Source organism: Coregonus lavaretus (genome assembly GCF_964263955.1).
Source record: "Coregonus lavaretus genome assembly, chromosome: 3".
In the NCBI taxonomy this organism is placed as follows: Eukaryota; Metazoa; Chordata; class Actinopteri; order Salmoniformes; family Salmonidae; genus Coregonus; species Coregonus lavaretus.
Genome location: NC_139990.1, coordinates 26,626,687 through 26,643,716, shown reverse-complemented (window position 1 = coordinate 26,643,716; position 17,030 = coordinate 26,626,687). Strand labels below are relative to the sequence as shown.

At 41.5% G+C, this 17,030-nt stretch overlaps 1 long non-coding RNA gene across 2 annotated transcripts; it reads right to left on the bottom strand.

Annotated features, from left to right (window-relative positions):
- Positions 1-6,291: 6,291 nt before the first annotated feature.
- On the bottom strand, positions 6,292-16,453 carry LOC311108812. 2 transcript variants are annotated; one of them, XR_014610536.1, is made up of 4 exons: positions 16,279-16,453; positions 10,052-10,162; positions 7,049-8,582; positions 6,292-6,880 (listed from the first exon to the last, which is right to left on the bottom strand). It is a non-coding gene; the product is annotated as an uncharacterized lncRNA (long non-coding RNA). The 2 variants fall into 2 exon arrangements; XR_014610537.1 differs by lacking the exon at positions 16,279-16,453 and adding an exon at positions 10,396-10,414.
- Positions 16,454-17,030: the final 577 nt, after the last annotated feature.

Genomic DNA, 17,030 nt, shown 5'->3' with positions numbered 1-17,030 from the left:
CACTCTGACAGAGCTCCAGAGTTCCTCTGTGGAGATGGGATAACCTTCCAGAAGGACCACCATCTCTGCAGCACTCCACCAATCAGGCCTTTATGGTAGAGTGGCCAGACAAATGGACAGTACCAGCTACAAATGGACAGTACCAAAACAAATGATCTAATGATTCTGTCTCTTCGCAGCAAAATCTGCAGAGCTGGGAAGATTGTATCCCCCATATAAATGACATTCTATTGGTAGCAAGATTTTTATATAGTAATTAAAATTCGAAGTTTTGAATCCGGCGTCGTTTTGCGTATCAGTTCATAAACACTATGCCATGGAATCGGTACGTCAAAAATCTCTTCCCAACTATTTTGCAATCTATATGGGATGGCTGTCAATCCTTTGGTCCTTAAGTGAAACTGGCGCCTCCAGAGTGGTTCGAATCCAGGCTCTGTCATAGCTGGCCATGACCGGGAGACCCATGGGGCGGCGCACAATTGGCCCAGCTTCGTCCAGGGTAGGGGAGGGAATGGCCGGCAGGGATGTAGCTCAGTTGGTAGAGCATGGCGTTTGCAATGCCAGGGTTGTGGGTTCGATTCCCACGGGGGGCCAGTATATATATATATATATATATATATATATATATTTTTTTTTATAATAATGTATGCACTCACTAACTGTAAGTCGCTCTGGATAAGAGTGTCTGCTAAATGACTAAAATGTAAAAAAATAATGTAAAATGTGGTATACTTTCTTTATTTATCAGTTTTCTTTAACTAATTAGGTTCTTTAATGCAAGGCTGACAGACAAGTTCCTTACTTTTTCCCCCTTCCACTTTGCTCTTCCATTTTTGCGGTAATGCTGCAATTATTTGGTTGTAATTTTGGGTAGAGCAGACATTTCCATGTTTTTGTTAGCTGCATGTGTGACATAACTTCACCAGTCCTACCTATGATATCATTTACAAAGATTATACATTTTTTAAACATTTTGTATCAATTAGTATATTTGAGTTCAACCACAATATTTGTTGCAATATTTGTTGCATTATTTACATGAATCATCAGCGTACAATGACACCTTTGTTTTTAAGCCCTGGATTTCTAATCCCTTGATATTATTGTTGGATCTGATGGCCATAATAAATAGATATGCCGATAGTGGACAACCTTGTTTCACTCCTCTTGACAGTTTAAAACTTTGAGAAATAGCCATTATTTACTATTTTACACCTAGGGTTACTATACATGATTTTAACCCAATTTATAAGAGATTCTCCTAAATTGAAATGCTCCAGGCATTTATATATAAACCCCAGTCATACTTTATCAAATGCCTTTTCAAAGTCTGCTATTAATAGCAGGCCTGGTTTCCCAGATTTTTCATAGTATTCTATTGTTTTCAGTACTTGCCTTATATTATCTCCAATGTATCGTCCATGTAAAAAACCTGTCTGATTAGAATGAATAATGTCCGACAATACCTTTTTAATTCTATGCACTATACATTTTGCATCACAATACTGAAGTGTAAGGGGCCTCCAATTTTTTTAATGGACTGGATCTTTATATTTTCCACTTGTATCCTGTTTCAGTAATAATGAAATCAGACCTTCTTCTTGAGAGTCTGATAATCTACCATTTACATAGGAGTGGTTAAAACATGCTAATAACGGTCCTCTGCGTATATCAAAAAAGGTTTGGTATACCTCGACTGGTATGCCATCCAACCCTGGACTTTTCCCGGACTTAAAGTCTCTAATTGCATCCAGAACAACATTGGTTAGGTGTACCCATTAAAATGTTGAGAGCATCTTTAGTGTGCAACTTTCTTATTATATTTTTGTAATTTACCCTCCATTAGTCAGAACCTCCACAAACGTTTTGGGGTGTGTGTCAGCTCATGCATTTTAATCAACTTGTGGAACCCAATTAATATGACGTAAAGGTCTAATAATTTGTGCAATGCGACTGAAACACGGCCAAAACCAATTAAAATAAACAGATGCCACACCAGCCATACCCATGCCTCTAAAATACCATTAAATAAAAATCACATACATAACGTCCTTGTTTTATTTGTACAAAATCCATCATTGTAACAAAAAACTAACATCGGCTACTGCTCCGTTGTTTATATTGTTGTTGTCACTTTGTAAACAAATGCTTTTTCTTAGCTTCATATTATTTTTTGATGGTATGCACATCTTAGAGTGTGGCTTAAAGTTACAGGTCCAGTTCTGTCAGTCAGGAAACCCTTTAATACTGCCTTAAATAAAGCCAAGAGACATTAACGCCAGAAAAGCATCAAGCTAATGCTCATCAAGGTCAGTGTTGGGGATAATGTGGTACAATAGTAACGCATTGCAGTAATAGATTATTCATAAGTAACGGTGTAATATAAATGAGTTACTGTCTTCAAACATTTCAATATTATTAGTTACTTTTTAAAAGTAACGAGTCTTACTTTCAGAATTATATCTGTGTGTTTATATATATATATATATAGTACCAGTCAAAAGTTTGGGCACACCTACTCATTCCAGGTTTTTCTTTAAGACATCAAAACTATGAAATAACACATATGGAATCATGTAGTAACCAAAAAACTGTTATATTTTAGATTTTTCAAACAGCCACCCTTTGCATTATAATAATAATAATAATAATAATAATAATAATAATAATAATAATAATAATAATATGCCATTTAGCAGACACTTTTATCCAAAGCGACTTACAGTCATGCGTGCATAATTTTTTTTTTGTGTATGGGTGGTCCCGGGGATCGAACCCACTACCTTGGCGTTACAAGCGCCGTGCTCTACCAGCTGAGCTACAGAGGACCACGCATTGATGACATATTTACACACTCTTGCCATTCTCTCAACCAGCTTCACCTGGAATGCTTTTTCAACAGCCTTGAAGGAGTTCCCACATATGCTGAGCACTTGCTGGCTGCTTTTCCTTCACTCTGCGGTCCGACTCATGCCAAACCATCTCAATTGGGTTGAGGTCGAGGGATTGTGGCGGCCAGGTGATCTGATGCAGCATTCCATCACTCTCCTTCTTGGACAAATAGCCCTTACACAGCCTGGAGGTGTGTTGGGTATTTGTCCTGTTGAAAAACAAATGATAGTCCCACTAAGCCCAAACCAGATCGGATGGCGTATTGCTGCAGAATGCTCTGGTAACCATGCTGGTTAAGTGTGCCTTGAATTCTAAATAAATCACAGACAGTGTCACCAGCAAAGCACCCCCACACCATAACACCACCTCCTCCATGCTTTACGGTGGGAAATACACATGCAGAGATCATCCGTACACCCACATCACGTCTCACAAAGCCATGGCAGTTGGAACCAAAAATCTCAAATTTGGACTCTAGACCAAAGGACACATTTCCATCGGTCTAATGTCCATTGCTCGTGTTTCTTGGCCCAAGCAAGTCTCTTCTTCTTATTGGTGTCCTTCAGTAGTGGTTTCTTTGCAGCAATTCGACCATGAAGGCCTGATTCACACAGTCTCCTCTGAACAGTTGATGTTGAGATGTGTCTATGACTTGAACTCTGTGAAGCATTTATTTGGGCTGCAATTTCTGAGGCTGGTAACTCTAAAGAACTTATCCTCTGCAGCAGAAGTAACTCTGGGTCTTCCATTCCTGTGGCGGTCCTCATGAGAGCCAGTTTCATCATAGTGCTTGATGGTTTTTGCGACTGCACTTGAAGAAACTTAAAAAAGTTATTGAAATGTTCCGTATTGACTGACCTTCATGTCTTAAAGTAATGATGGAGTGTTGTTTCTCTTCGCTTATTTTAGTTGTTCTTGCCATAAATGGACTTGGTCTTTTACCAAATAGGGCTATCTTCTGTATACCCCCTACCCACCCACCTTGTCACAACACAACTGATTGGCTCAAACGCATTAAGGAAAGAAATTCCACAAAGTAACTTTTAAGAAGGCACACCTGTTAATTGAAATGCATTCCAGGTGACTACCTCATGACGCTGGTTGAGAGAATGCAAAGAGTGTGCAAAGCTGTCATCAAGGCAAAGGGTGGCTTTTTGAAGAATCTCAAATATATATTTTGATTTGTTCAACACTTTTTTGGTTACTACATGATTCCATATGTGTCATTTCATCGTTTTGATGTCTTTACTATTATTCCACAATGTAAAAAAATAAAGAAAAACCCTTGAATGAGTAGGTGGTCCAAACTTTTGACTGTTAGTGTATATATATATTTTTATTATTCTTTTTTAAGCCTAAGGGAATTCATGCTGTAGCTAGAGTAACTTATTTCTTAGGCTATCGTAAAGCCGAAAATCAAACAACGGGGCCAGTTCTGTCAAAGTCAGGAAACCACTTATTATTATAATGATGTGTTATGTAGGGGACTTGTGTGCCTATATGAACACCTCTTGGTTTGTTGGTGTACCCTCAAAACCTCTTCACGGTTGAAAGCCATGCCACATACTTGACATTTGAACGGCTTCTCTCCAGTATGGATGAGCATATGTAGTTTTCTATCTTTGCTGACATAAAAGCGTTTATCACACACGGTGCTACTCTGTTAAGTATTTATGCATAGTCACTTTAACTCTACCCACATGTACATATTGCCTCAACTGCCTCAACTGGCCGGTGCCCCCGCACATTGACTATGCAACGGTACCCCCCTGTATATATAGCCTCCCTACTGTCACTTTATTCTATTGTATATATAGCCTCCCTACTGTCACTTTATTTTTTACTTCTGCTCTTTTTTTCTCAACACTTTTTTGTTGTTGTTTTACTCTTACTTTTTTGTTTAAAATAAATGCACTGTTGGTTAAGGGCTGTAAGTAAGCATTTCACTGTAATGTCTGCACCTGTTGTATTCGGCGCATGTGACCAATAAAATTTGATTTGATTTGATTTGATTTGATTTGCATGGATACAGCCACTCTCCTGTGTGTGTCCGCCGATGACTCTGCAGCTGACACTTCTGCCTACAACCTTTGCCACATTCTGGGCACTTGAATGGCCGTTCTCCAGTGTGTGTCCGGGTGTGTAACCTCAATTCAACTGTAGATTTGAAACCCTTCCCGCAGAGGTCACATAGGAACGGTCTCTCGCCAGTGTGCATTAACATATGCCTTCTTAACCATACCAACTGAAAAAACTTCCCAGTCTGGGCAGATGAAAGCAGCATCTTTGTGATGTAATGTGTTGTTTCAATAGCTCTTTTCCATTGCAACTTTTCCCACAATGGGAGCAAGTGTGGGGTTTTCCTCGACATGAATCTTAGTGTTGTTCCAAGGTTTTTGCATCCCGGAAACTCTTTCCACACTCAGCATAGAAGTAAGGTTTTTCCCGTGTGAATTCGCTCGTGAACAGTCAGCTTATCGAGTGATAAGAATGATCGTTGGCACACATAACACTGGTAAGGAGTGGACTCATTTCTCTGATGTAAGCGCAGCTCAGTTATTTAAACAAAAGTCTTCTGACAAGAAGGGCAGGAAAACAGTCCTGTAAATTGTATGACAGTTGTGGCTCTTCAGGTCCATGCCGCAAGAGAACATCGCTTCACAAATGGTGCACTTCAAGATGTCAGGGCACTTGTTGCTTCTCACCAAAAGGAAAGTCTCAATGTGCCTTACCATGGTAGCTTCAAATTTAAAAGTCTTATGGCATATAGGACATGCTTTGGGAATAGTATTTTTATTAGAGGACTGTGCTGTAGTGGTGGGAACTTGAGAGGTTGTTGGTTCCTGGGTTGCTGTACTGGAAGGCTGAGGAATCTCATATTTTCCCTAGGAGCCAGTGACCATGCTGGCTTACTCCCATTTTTGTGCACTGTAACTGACAACCTCTTTTGCTCTGCTGGTGTCTCTTCATTTGACTGTGGGATACAAAAGCCTTCAAACATCAGGGACACTTAAAGCAGCTTTGGTCTGGGGCATGATGGTAAAAATAGTATATTTTCAAACTAGACGTTTGTGAAAAAGTCACATGGCATGTTTTGGAATTATTTGTATTTAAGGAAAATTCTGGAATGACACTAGCACAAGTTTTTTAACCTAGCTCCCTCCTTTTTTTCACAGTGAGAAATGTGTCCAGGTCAGAAAAAAATAGACACGCTCGGTTACTGCTTGGGCTTCATAGTGTTTGTCTGTGGTTGTACTTCAAGTCCTTTATCTTTAATTGGCACTGCTTCCAAAAAATTGACGCCATGGTCCTTTAGCTGCTTTGACATTTCGTAGTAGACTGTTTTTATATATATATATATATATATATATATATATATTCTCCAACTCTTGAAGTATCTGTTTGTTTGACCATACAGAGATCAGTGCTTTAGTCTCCTCGTGGGTCCATTTCCCTCCGACTAAGTTTTCATTTGACCATAGCTCCCTCTTATTGATGATTTCACTTGAAGGACAACCTCTTTTGTTGCTCTGGTGTTTCTTCAAAGCACTGAGGAAGGCAAAACCATTTAGACAGAGATGACACATAAAAATGCTTCTGCCTTTTTGAAATACAATAAGATGCTTTTTCAACACATATTGAAATAAAAAAAAAGTCTTATGGCATAGATGGCATGTTTTGGGATCACTACTTGCATTACTGGACTGTCCTGAGATCCTGTCCTTTCCATGCTGGTGTTCATTGGCCTCCTGTTGGTTCATCATCTCATCACACTCATTCTGCTGATGTTTTTGTAAGTCGTCCTGATGTTCAAAGCCTTCCCCACACTGGGTGCACTGGTGAGGGCTCTGCTCAGTGTGAGTTCTCATGTGTGTTGTCAAATCTTTTGCTTCAAAAAAACTTTCCCCACATAAGGAGCATATTTTGGCTCGCTTGCTTCTTTTAGAAGACTGCCCTGTGGTATGGGAAACAGGACGAGGAGCACCACCTGGTGTTGAGAGGAGAGAAGTACCATTGTTAAAGGACACAGAGGATAGAGATGTCACTCTCAACCTTAACTTGAGCCTTGGAATACATTTATTACACATATAAGTTCAATACATACAAAACAAATAAATAAATAAATATATTATATATATATATATGTTTTACTCACCCGTCATCAGAACATTGTTGGGTCAGCAGCACTACGGGCTTAAGTTCCAAATTACACGTTGTCAACCACCTGTTGGCAACAGTGGGTTTTTCTTCCAATATTCATACTGTGACATTGAGGACTGTGAAACACTTCATGCCCCTTTCTCTCTTTGGTTTGCTCTCCAGTGAGTGTCTTGTCTTTCACTTTTCTAGAAACCATTTCCTCATTTAGATGCTCCAACTCGACATCCACAGAAGGCCCTTCATCCTGATCTGAAGACATGACTTCATTTGAAACCTTGACAGTTTCCTTGGACCCAGGCATTTTAGTCATGGCAGCAAGAAATGTGTACAGTTCAGAAAAGAATGGACAGGTCACTCAGCCACTACTGCTTGGGTTCCTCAGTGTTTGTCTGTAGCTGTACTTCATGTCCTTTATTTTAGTTTGACACTTCTTCCAAGTCCTTTTAAAACCAAGGTCCTTTAGCTGCTTTGAAATGTTGTACATGTTTTTTTCTATAACTGTGCTCCAACTCCTGAAGAATCTGTTTGTTTGACCATATGGCGATAAGCGTCTTTGTCTCATGCAAGTTCCAGTTCTGTATCCGTCTGTCATCGTCTGACATTGTCGATGATGTTGAGGACATTACTTCTTTATCTGAAAGCTCTTCTATGGGCTGAAGGGACAAATCTGACTTGTCTTCAACCATCTGTTCACAACGGTGGGATATTCTTCTGATTTTCATTCTGCTGTGACATTGAGGGCTGTGAAAAGCCTCATCCCATTTCCTCTCTTCTGTTTGCTCTCCGGTGAGTGTCTTGTGTGTCTCTTTTCTGGAAGCCATTTCCTCATGTAGATTCTCTAACTTGACATCCACAGAAGGCCCTTCATCCTGATCTGAGGACATGACTTCTCCATCTGAAACCTTGGACCCAGGCATATCAGGCATGGCAGCAAGAAATGTGTGGAGTTCGGAAAATAATGGACAGGTCACTCGGCCACTACCGCTTGGGTTCCTCACTGTTTGTCTGTTGCTGAACTTCATGTCCTTTATATTTGTTTGACACTGCTTCTAAGTCCTTTTGAAGCCATGGTCGTTTAACCACTCCAAAATGTCGCTATACACGTGTTTCTAGAACTTCGCTCAAACTTCTGACGAATCTGTTTGTTTGACCATCCTCCGGAGACCAGGTCCATCCGACATTGTCGGCTGTTGTCGATGACGTTGAGGACATGTCTTCTCCATCTACAATCTCTACCTGTAAAACATCTTAAGCCAACTGATGTTGCAGTCTCTCCTCATAGTTGTTCTCTCCCCATTCCTCTGTCCTTCTATCCATCATTTCCACTGCCTTCTTAACCGTGTCCAAACTCATCCCCCGCTCCTTCTCTGCATTATCTTGCTCTATCAAAGTGTCCCTTTCATTTCTGGGTGCACATGTGGCTATAGACTGGCTATGTGAGCGTGCTTCATCAATGTCCATTTCTATCCTCTCTGAGAGTGAGTGAGACAGAGAAGAGAGGATGCAATCATCGACACAAAATGAATGACCTGAAAGGAAAAAGAAAACATACGTAATCAAATATTTGTATTTTCTTTGTATTATTTTGTATTTTTATCCCCTTTATCTCCCCAATTTCGATCTTGTCTCATCGCTGCAACTCCCCAACGGCCTCGGGAGGCGAAGGTCGAGTCATGCGTCCTCCGAAACATGACCCGCCAAACCACGCTTCTTAACACTCGCCCGCTTAACCCGGAAGCCAACCGCACCAAAGTGTTGGAGGAAACACTGTTCACCTGATGACCGAGGTCAGCATGCAGGCACCCGGCCAGCCACAAGGAGTCGCTAGAGCGCGACGAGCCAAGTAAATCCCCCCCGGCCAAACCCTCCCCTAACCCGGACGATGCTGGGCCAATTGTGCGCCACCCTATGGGACTCCCGATCACGGCTGGTTGTGATACAGCCCAGGATCGAACCCGGGTCTGTAGTGATGCCTCTAGCACTGCGATGCAGTGCCTTAGACCGCTGCGCCACTCGGGACGCTCAATATTTGTCTTTTCTAAACTAAAACCAAAACATAATTGCAATCTTAGGCCTAATTTCTCTGAAAAGAAATGCAACTACACTCTGCACACTGTCAATGTCCATTGTTTGACTGAATATTACCAGAGGCACGTCTTACAGATCAAAATCAAAACCACTCCATCAGTCTTAGAGACACATGTCGTCTGCGGCCGGTATAACAAGTGTCATTGATTACTGGGAGCTTTTTAATTGTGGCTGACTTGTGTGAGTCTCTAGCAGGTGGTATGCAACAATGATTCGAATGTAATCAATCTAATTTGCCACTGTATGAAAACAGAGATGGAAACATTTCAACAAAAAGCCTACCATTAGTGAACAAATGGTCATGGCATCTGTGGTGCTGGAGAAGGGTCTTCAAAGGCTGAGGTTGAGTCACAGACTGTGCACACTCCTTCAGCATAGAGGGGGCAGGTCTGAGCCATTTACATTTACATTTTAGTCATTTAGCAGACGCTCTTATCCAGAGCGACTTACAGTTAGTGAGTGCATACATTATTTTTTAATTTTTCATACTGGCCCCCCGTGGGAATCGAACCCACAACCCTGGCGTTGCAAATGCCATGCTCTACCAACTGAGCTACATCCCTGCCAGCCATTCCCTCCCCTACCCTGGGCCAATTGTGCGCCGCCCCATGGGTCTCCCGGTCACGGCCGGCTACGACAGAGCCTGGATTCGAACCAGGATCTCTAGTGGCACAGCTAGCACTGCGATGCAGTGCTTTAGACCACTGCGCCACTCGGGAGGCGCAGTCTGAGAACGGGAGGTGGTTTTAAATATGCAACAAATTAAATTGACCAAATAACAACAACAATGTATGGTAGACAATATGACAACATAATACACAGTGGGGCAACTTCCTGTTAGTACAACCAGATATCAACGACATCAGAAATTCAAGATTGCCACTATTGTCTCTTCCCAAATTGCACCTACCTGTTGAAATGTTGGTGTTGGAAGCAGCTTCTCCAGCCTGGAGAGGAACTCCCACATCAGAGTCTGCAGTGCTGTGTCATACATGGGGCCGAATTCTTCTGGAAAAACTTCCTAGAAGACAGGACATCAAATTACAACCGGTGTTTTGATCAGAAGCAATCGTCCAGCCGTCGTTTTGGCACATTTCCTTTCTAATGCATACAAGTTGAGGTTCAGCAGTACCGAGTAAGCCAGTAACTAGGATTTCAATGGAATAGGATGTGGAATCGATTGTGCATCCACTGCCGTTCAGTTAACCTCCTTGATTTAAATGTCTGTTTTATAAATATTGTTCTCACACCAACCTGGAAGAAGTGTTCCCTCTTATTTGGGTCATCTAGAAGCGTTTGGACAAGTTCCAAGAAGTTTGATTCTGATGCCTCGACCTCTGTATCTATCTACAGCAAGTATGTATAACACAGTTAGTAAATTAACCTAGCCAGCAGAGTTAGTGGTAAGAGGACGTTTGTGAACCCTTTAGGATTTTCTGTATTTCTGCATAAATTTGACCTAAAATGGGATCAGATTTTCATCTAATTCCTACTAATAGATAAAGTGAACCTGATTAACCAGTAAAAATCTGAGCGGTTGTTTTGCGCCCCGTACAGGGCCCGGTGAGGTTTTGAAAATAGAAAGTGACATTATTTGAAAGTTACAGGCCTTTTTTGGGGGGAAATCGAACTCAAATCTTACTGTCATAAGAATCCCCCCCAATGTCCATAAATGCTGCGCTATGGACATATTCATAGAATATGCAATGTAGGTCAAGTCACCAAGAGTGCAAACATTTAGTATGCATGGAAAGGGTCCACCCTGATGGTCATTGTAAAGCAATGCATTTCCTTCTCCATCCACATTACCTTGGATGCATCCTCCACATGCACCATTAAGCTAGCTCAAACGTTTACAATAGGAAAAGTGAATGGGAAAAGAAGTTTGAAGTTTCTTCACCTTTGTCTTATTTTTTTACTCCTTAACTCGAAAGCACTGACTGCTAAGGTAATTTTAAAAGATGTCATGCTTGAAAATCCGTTCAGCCATTTTGGCACAGTGACTCACTACCCAAACCAGACAACTGGTTTCAAGTGGCCAAGAGACGTCATGTGATCTCCTACTGCTGTCTAGTGGACGAACTGGGAATCAGACCGAGGATATATTTACATCAATGGATAGATGGAGACTTCAGCTTTCTCCTCATATGTATATCATTCCTGTAAGATGAAGGTATGGCACGTTGCACAAGCCCTGCACTTTTAAAGTGGATGTGTTCCAATGGGGATTTGCACATGTTTAGAACACCACCATTTGGTAAAAGACCTGAGATTTTAATTTATTTTAGAACAGTAATTGGTGACATATTTTATCTAGACTTTCAAATATCTTATTCCCCAAAATCCCCCCCCCCCCCCCCAAAAAAAAAAAAAAAAAATTACTGGTTTATTTGTTGAAAAAATAGCATCTTGGGCTCTGTAGTAGTCACATTGTTCTGACACCTTTACCTGAATCCCACAGTGTTTACCTTTCTAACAGTACTAAGCATGTGTTTGTAAGACTTATAGTTTAGAAACCTAAATGTACTTAATGAGGGTAGTGTACAATAGTATGCGTAATTTAGAAAATGCCACCAGAGGGAGTCAGAGTAACAATTAAACAAAACACACAAAAACGTGTACCTTTTCATTTCTTTATTGAGCAAATTGATCCAACATTCAATTTCTTTGTTGGAAAAAGTATGTGAACCTCTAGATTAAATCAGCTCAATAAAGTGTATTAAGGTTGTCAAAGGTTTAGAATTTGGCTTGTGTGGTCCTCTGTAGCTCAGCTGGTAGAGCACGGCGCTTGTAACGCCAAGGTAGTGGGTTCGATCCCCGGGACCACCCATACACAAAAATGTATGCACGCATGACTGTAAGTCGCTTTGGATAAAAGCGTCTGCTAAATGGCATATTATATTATATTATTTGTAACTCAAACTCGTTGGATGCATTTGCAGTTTTTGTTTTGGGTGTTTCTGGTAGGGTTGTGACAATTATGGAATGTTTCTGAACAATTCTACATTCATGTGGTTGCTACCATGATTATGGATAATCATGAAAAGACTGAATAATGATGAGTGAGAAGGTTATAGAGGCAAATTAAGATCATACCACCCAAACAATGCTAACCTCCCCTGTTATTGGTGAGAGCATGTTAGCATCCTTTCTGACAGACAATAAATACATGAAAAAGGACCTTCGTTTTTGTGTTATTTGCTTACATCAGGTTTCCTTTATCTATTATTAGGACATACATCACACTATATATACAAACACAAGTATGTGGACACCCCTTCAAATTAGTGTATTTGGCTATTTCAGCGACACCCGTTGCTGACTGGTGTATAAAATTGACCACACCGCCATGCAATCTCCATAGACAAACATTGGCAGTAGAATGGTCTTACCGAAGAGCTCAGTGACTTTCAACGTGGCACCGTCATAGGATGCCACCTTTCCAACAAGTCAGTTCGTCCATTTTATTTTCCCTGCTAGAGCTGCCCCGTTCAACTGTAAGTGACGTTATTGTGAAGTGAAAAATGTCTTTGAGCAACAACGGCTCAGCCGCGAAGTTGTAGGCCACACAAGCTCACAGAACGGGACCGCCGAGTGCTGAAGCACATAAAAATTGTCTGTCCTCGGTTGCAACACTCACTACAGAGTTCCTGCCTCTGGAAGCAACGTCAGCACAAGAAAAATGTAAGAACTGTTCATCGGGAGTTTCATGAAATGGGTTTCCATGACCGAGCAGCCGCACACAAGCCTAAGATCACCATGCGCAACGCCTAGCGTCGGCTGAAGTGGTGTAAAGCTTGCCGCCATTGGACTTTGGAGCAGTGTTCTCTCTGGAGTGACGCAAACCAATCTGGCATAAGCCTACAGTGAGTAGGGTATAATAAAGTTATAGCAGGCAGTAGTTGGTATAAAGTATAGTTGTAGGGGCCCCTACTGTAGAGGAATAATCAATGATTATGGCGTGTGAAATATAATATTTGACACTGAATCCACAGGCAATTTCTACAAAACAATGTGAAACAACTTTTTACAAGCCTGTTACATTGGAAGCGTAACTCTTCTTGCCAGGAATGAGCTCCCATTATTTTCAATGAAACCTTGGTGTGAGCAGTGCGGCTCTGCGAGTGTTGGTGCTCAGAGTAAAATTACGTTCTGGTTCTAGTTTCAAGAATTGGATGTGTGGCTCACGCCTGTGAACACTTAATAAAGTGGCTTATAAAATTACTGCCGGCATGCACTTCAGCAGTGGCGGCTCCTGAAAAAATTCTCAGGAGGGGCAATTTTTCTGATGATTTAGGTGACCTACACACATTTAAAAAAAGATATGTCCAGCAACAACATGAAGACAGGGGCAGCATATAAGTCAATACCAGAAGCATTTATTGACTGATCTCAAAAGTGTTGGCTTACCAGGGTTGGTGGAGCCCTCAGTTTCATCTTTGCCTCGCAAAGCTAACTCAAACACTCCGCAAAACTTCACACACTGGATTAGCCGGCTGAGGATGTGGCGGTTCTTGCTAATGTCGTAGTAAATATATTTGTTATAGTGAATATGGAATATGATATGTTGAGTAAAATGTTGTGCTAAGATCTATTTAGGTCAGGAGCTGGTTATAAGTTCTGTTCCTATCCAATAACAATGGACAAAAGGGTCCTATCTTGTCAGCCTTGTCAGCAGGTGGCCAAGGACAACACCCACGCCATAGGCCTCTCAGTTCTTCCAACTCACGAGTTCTTGCTCTGAGGACACACACACACACAAACACACACACACACACACATCATCACTGTTAAACACACACACACACACATCATCACTGTTAAACACACACACACACACACACACACAAAAATCCCCTCTCTTAGGCTGAACATTTGAAGACAGAGAACCCGACTCAGAGCCAATGCAACAGTGACAGTAGCCTGCAGGGGACCTCGCCCAACTCATCAGGACCAATCAGAAGATCAGAACTACTAGATTGAACCTACTTCATTTATTGCATAAAATGTCTGCACACAATGTTTCGGGGCTCTCTTCAGATAATAATAATAATAATAATAATAATAATAATATGCCATTTAGCAGACGCTTTTATCCAAAGCGACTTACAGTCATGCGTGCATACATTTTTGTGTATGGGTGGTCCCGGGGATCGAACCCACTACCTTGGCGTTACAAGCACCATGCTCTACCAGCTGAGCTACAGAAAGTGGATACTCATGGATGCGCATTGCAATTGTAAAATGTCAACACAATTGGAGACACCACGTCATTTTTGGAGACATGTTATTGACAGTAAACTATTGTAGATGCGACTGCTAACTAAATAAAACATTTTAGCTGGCTAGCTAATCATCTTAGCTAAATGTGGGGCAAACAATTCAGTTATTTACCGTTAATTTGAGGGATTGGGGTGAAAGAAATCGAGTTACATAGTGATACTTTACGATATACTGTATTGACAATATCGCAATATTTTAGCGCTAGTTGGCTGTACCTGCACCAAAACACCATTATTGTTCCTTCATAGCTTGTTCTCAATCTTTTCACATTGGGAGCAAATTTGTTTTCAGCACTTTTATTTCCATGACTGATCAAAACTCGTTCTCATGGCTTTCTGATCGCTCTGCAACAGACATATGGTGCGCAATAAAATCACAGTATCGAATCGCAATACGTATAGAATCATGAGACTCGCAATGCTGATGCATATATCTTATCGTGAGGTTCCTGGCAATTCCCAGCCCAAGTTCATTTGCCACAACAAATCTCTTCGCTAGCAAACGCGATGTCTTCTCCAAAACGGCAATGTGTCTCCAGCAATGTTTACTTTTTTGACGTTCTATGGCATCTCCACTTTCCAAGCATATATGACCACATGTAATATTTTGGTAAGTGATGCAAATAGTGAACTATGTAGGGCCAGGATGTAAAATATATGTAGCTGCAGCAATTTCTCTTATCTGATATGGTAAGTAATGGGGCTTAATTTATAGCTCCCTAAGAGTTTGACGAACGGGTCCGTGAACGCGATTCCAGATATATTTACCTCTGAATAAACTGCCTTTATTACACCATATCCACATCCAGTAAACTTGTGATTATCAACACTAACCTCATCGTTGTGGCGGCGGACAGCTAGCCTGTATCCCTCGTCATCCAGTTGAGTGAGTGGCAATGTCTTTTTTCGTTCGTACCAATTTTTGGAAAATCCTCGGGTGTAGGACTTTCCGCCTTTAGTAGAAACCTGTTGAATTATTAAATTTGGTCTGGGAGGTCCTAATTGTTTCGTTGCCAATTTATCTCCATTTGTTCGCCGACAAAAAGGAACTTCTTTCAAACAATCCACTCTTTTCTCAGTTACGTTCATGGTTACGTAACGTATGACGAAAGCGCGTAAGTGCAAGCCCACAGACACCCATTGAGATTGTATTGAAGGCTCTGAAATTTGAAAAAAATAGATTTTACATGGGAGTCTATTACAGACTTCTGGGCGATTTTCAACCTGACTGAAATCGCCCCAAAAGGGGGGGGAGCCATTTGAAGCACGACTTTAGCCTGATTCGACATTTAGTGGCAGTGTGGCACTGTGGCAGATCAGACGTATAGATTACAACACTGATAACTACTGTTGCCGTGATATAATTGATTAGAAAAAAAATCCCTTCCTTTTCCCGTTTGGCAGTGCGTCGCCCATATCGCCCTATTGAACAGGCCGCCCCTGCACTTCAGTGTAACAGACTGCTTTCACAACGCCTCGGTGTAGCAGTTATGTCATAGCCTACCCCTCATGAATTTGACACACCACTAACATAAAATATGTCCAACCGTGCAACGGAATTGCTAACTTTTCAGTGGCTAACTGGCTAGGACATTGTCAAGGAGGGCGGTCACGTGATTGCGAGGCAAGGGTCCCGGGTTCCAGTTTTGTTTGAGCTGGTGCGGGAGGAATTGGTAGAATACGGCTAAGCAAGCACAGTGACATCTGTTACACACAAACGCCCGATAACACTTGATCAAGTGTCTCACTGTGCTTGTGCTGCCTCCAGGATACACTTCCCAGGTAGCAGCTGAAAAACCTACAATGACAGGCTGTGTTTGCGACACCCCAGTGTAGTAGGTATGGTATCTCTCACCTGTGCTCATAGCCCGATGATGAGTTGGACTTTCTCTCATCAGATCAGGGATTATCTCCAACACAGTGGTTACAAACTCCTCCACCAACCCGTAGTCCATTTGTCTCTCCGCTGAACAACTTGCCATAGAGCTGCAGAGGAGGAACCAAAAGGCACAGAGGTGACAGAGGAAGAGGACGACCTGGTAGGAAAGTAAACATTTAGTGACTTTCCAGCTCACAGTTTTTGTTTGGCATGACAATGATCGAGTGACAAGGAGTTGACATGAGAGCACAGACAGACTGGCACTCAGGCTAGTGTTACTGCAGTATGTTGTCAACAGTGCAGTAATTTTGTAGCTAGTTCACTGCGTCCAAAATAATACATTTATACTGCAAATAACTGAAGTTTCAATACTGTTACTAGTGCAATACATTTTAATAAAGTAACTGAGTGCTGTTAAGTACCGTTAACTAGCTAATTCAACCAGACGCTAACCATGATAGCAAATTCAACCAACACTAGAAGGTCTTGATGTTATAGCTTCACATAGCTGAATTTGCTTACCATTATCTTCCTCATCGTTGAGTTCCTTAGACTGAGGCATATTAGGCTTGGAGGCGAGAAATGTGTGCAGTTCAGAAAAGGATGGACAGGTCACTCGGCCACTACTGCTTGGGTTCCTTAGTGTTTGTCTATACCTATACTTCATGTCCTTTATATTTATTTGGCACTGCTTACAAGTCCTTTTGAAGCCATGGTCGTTTAACCAC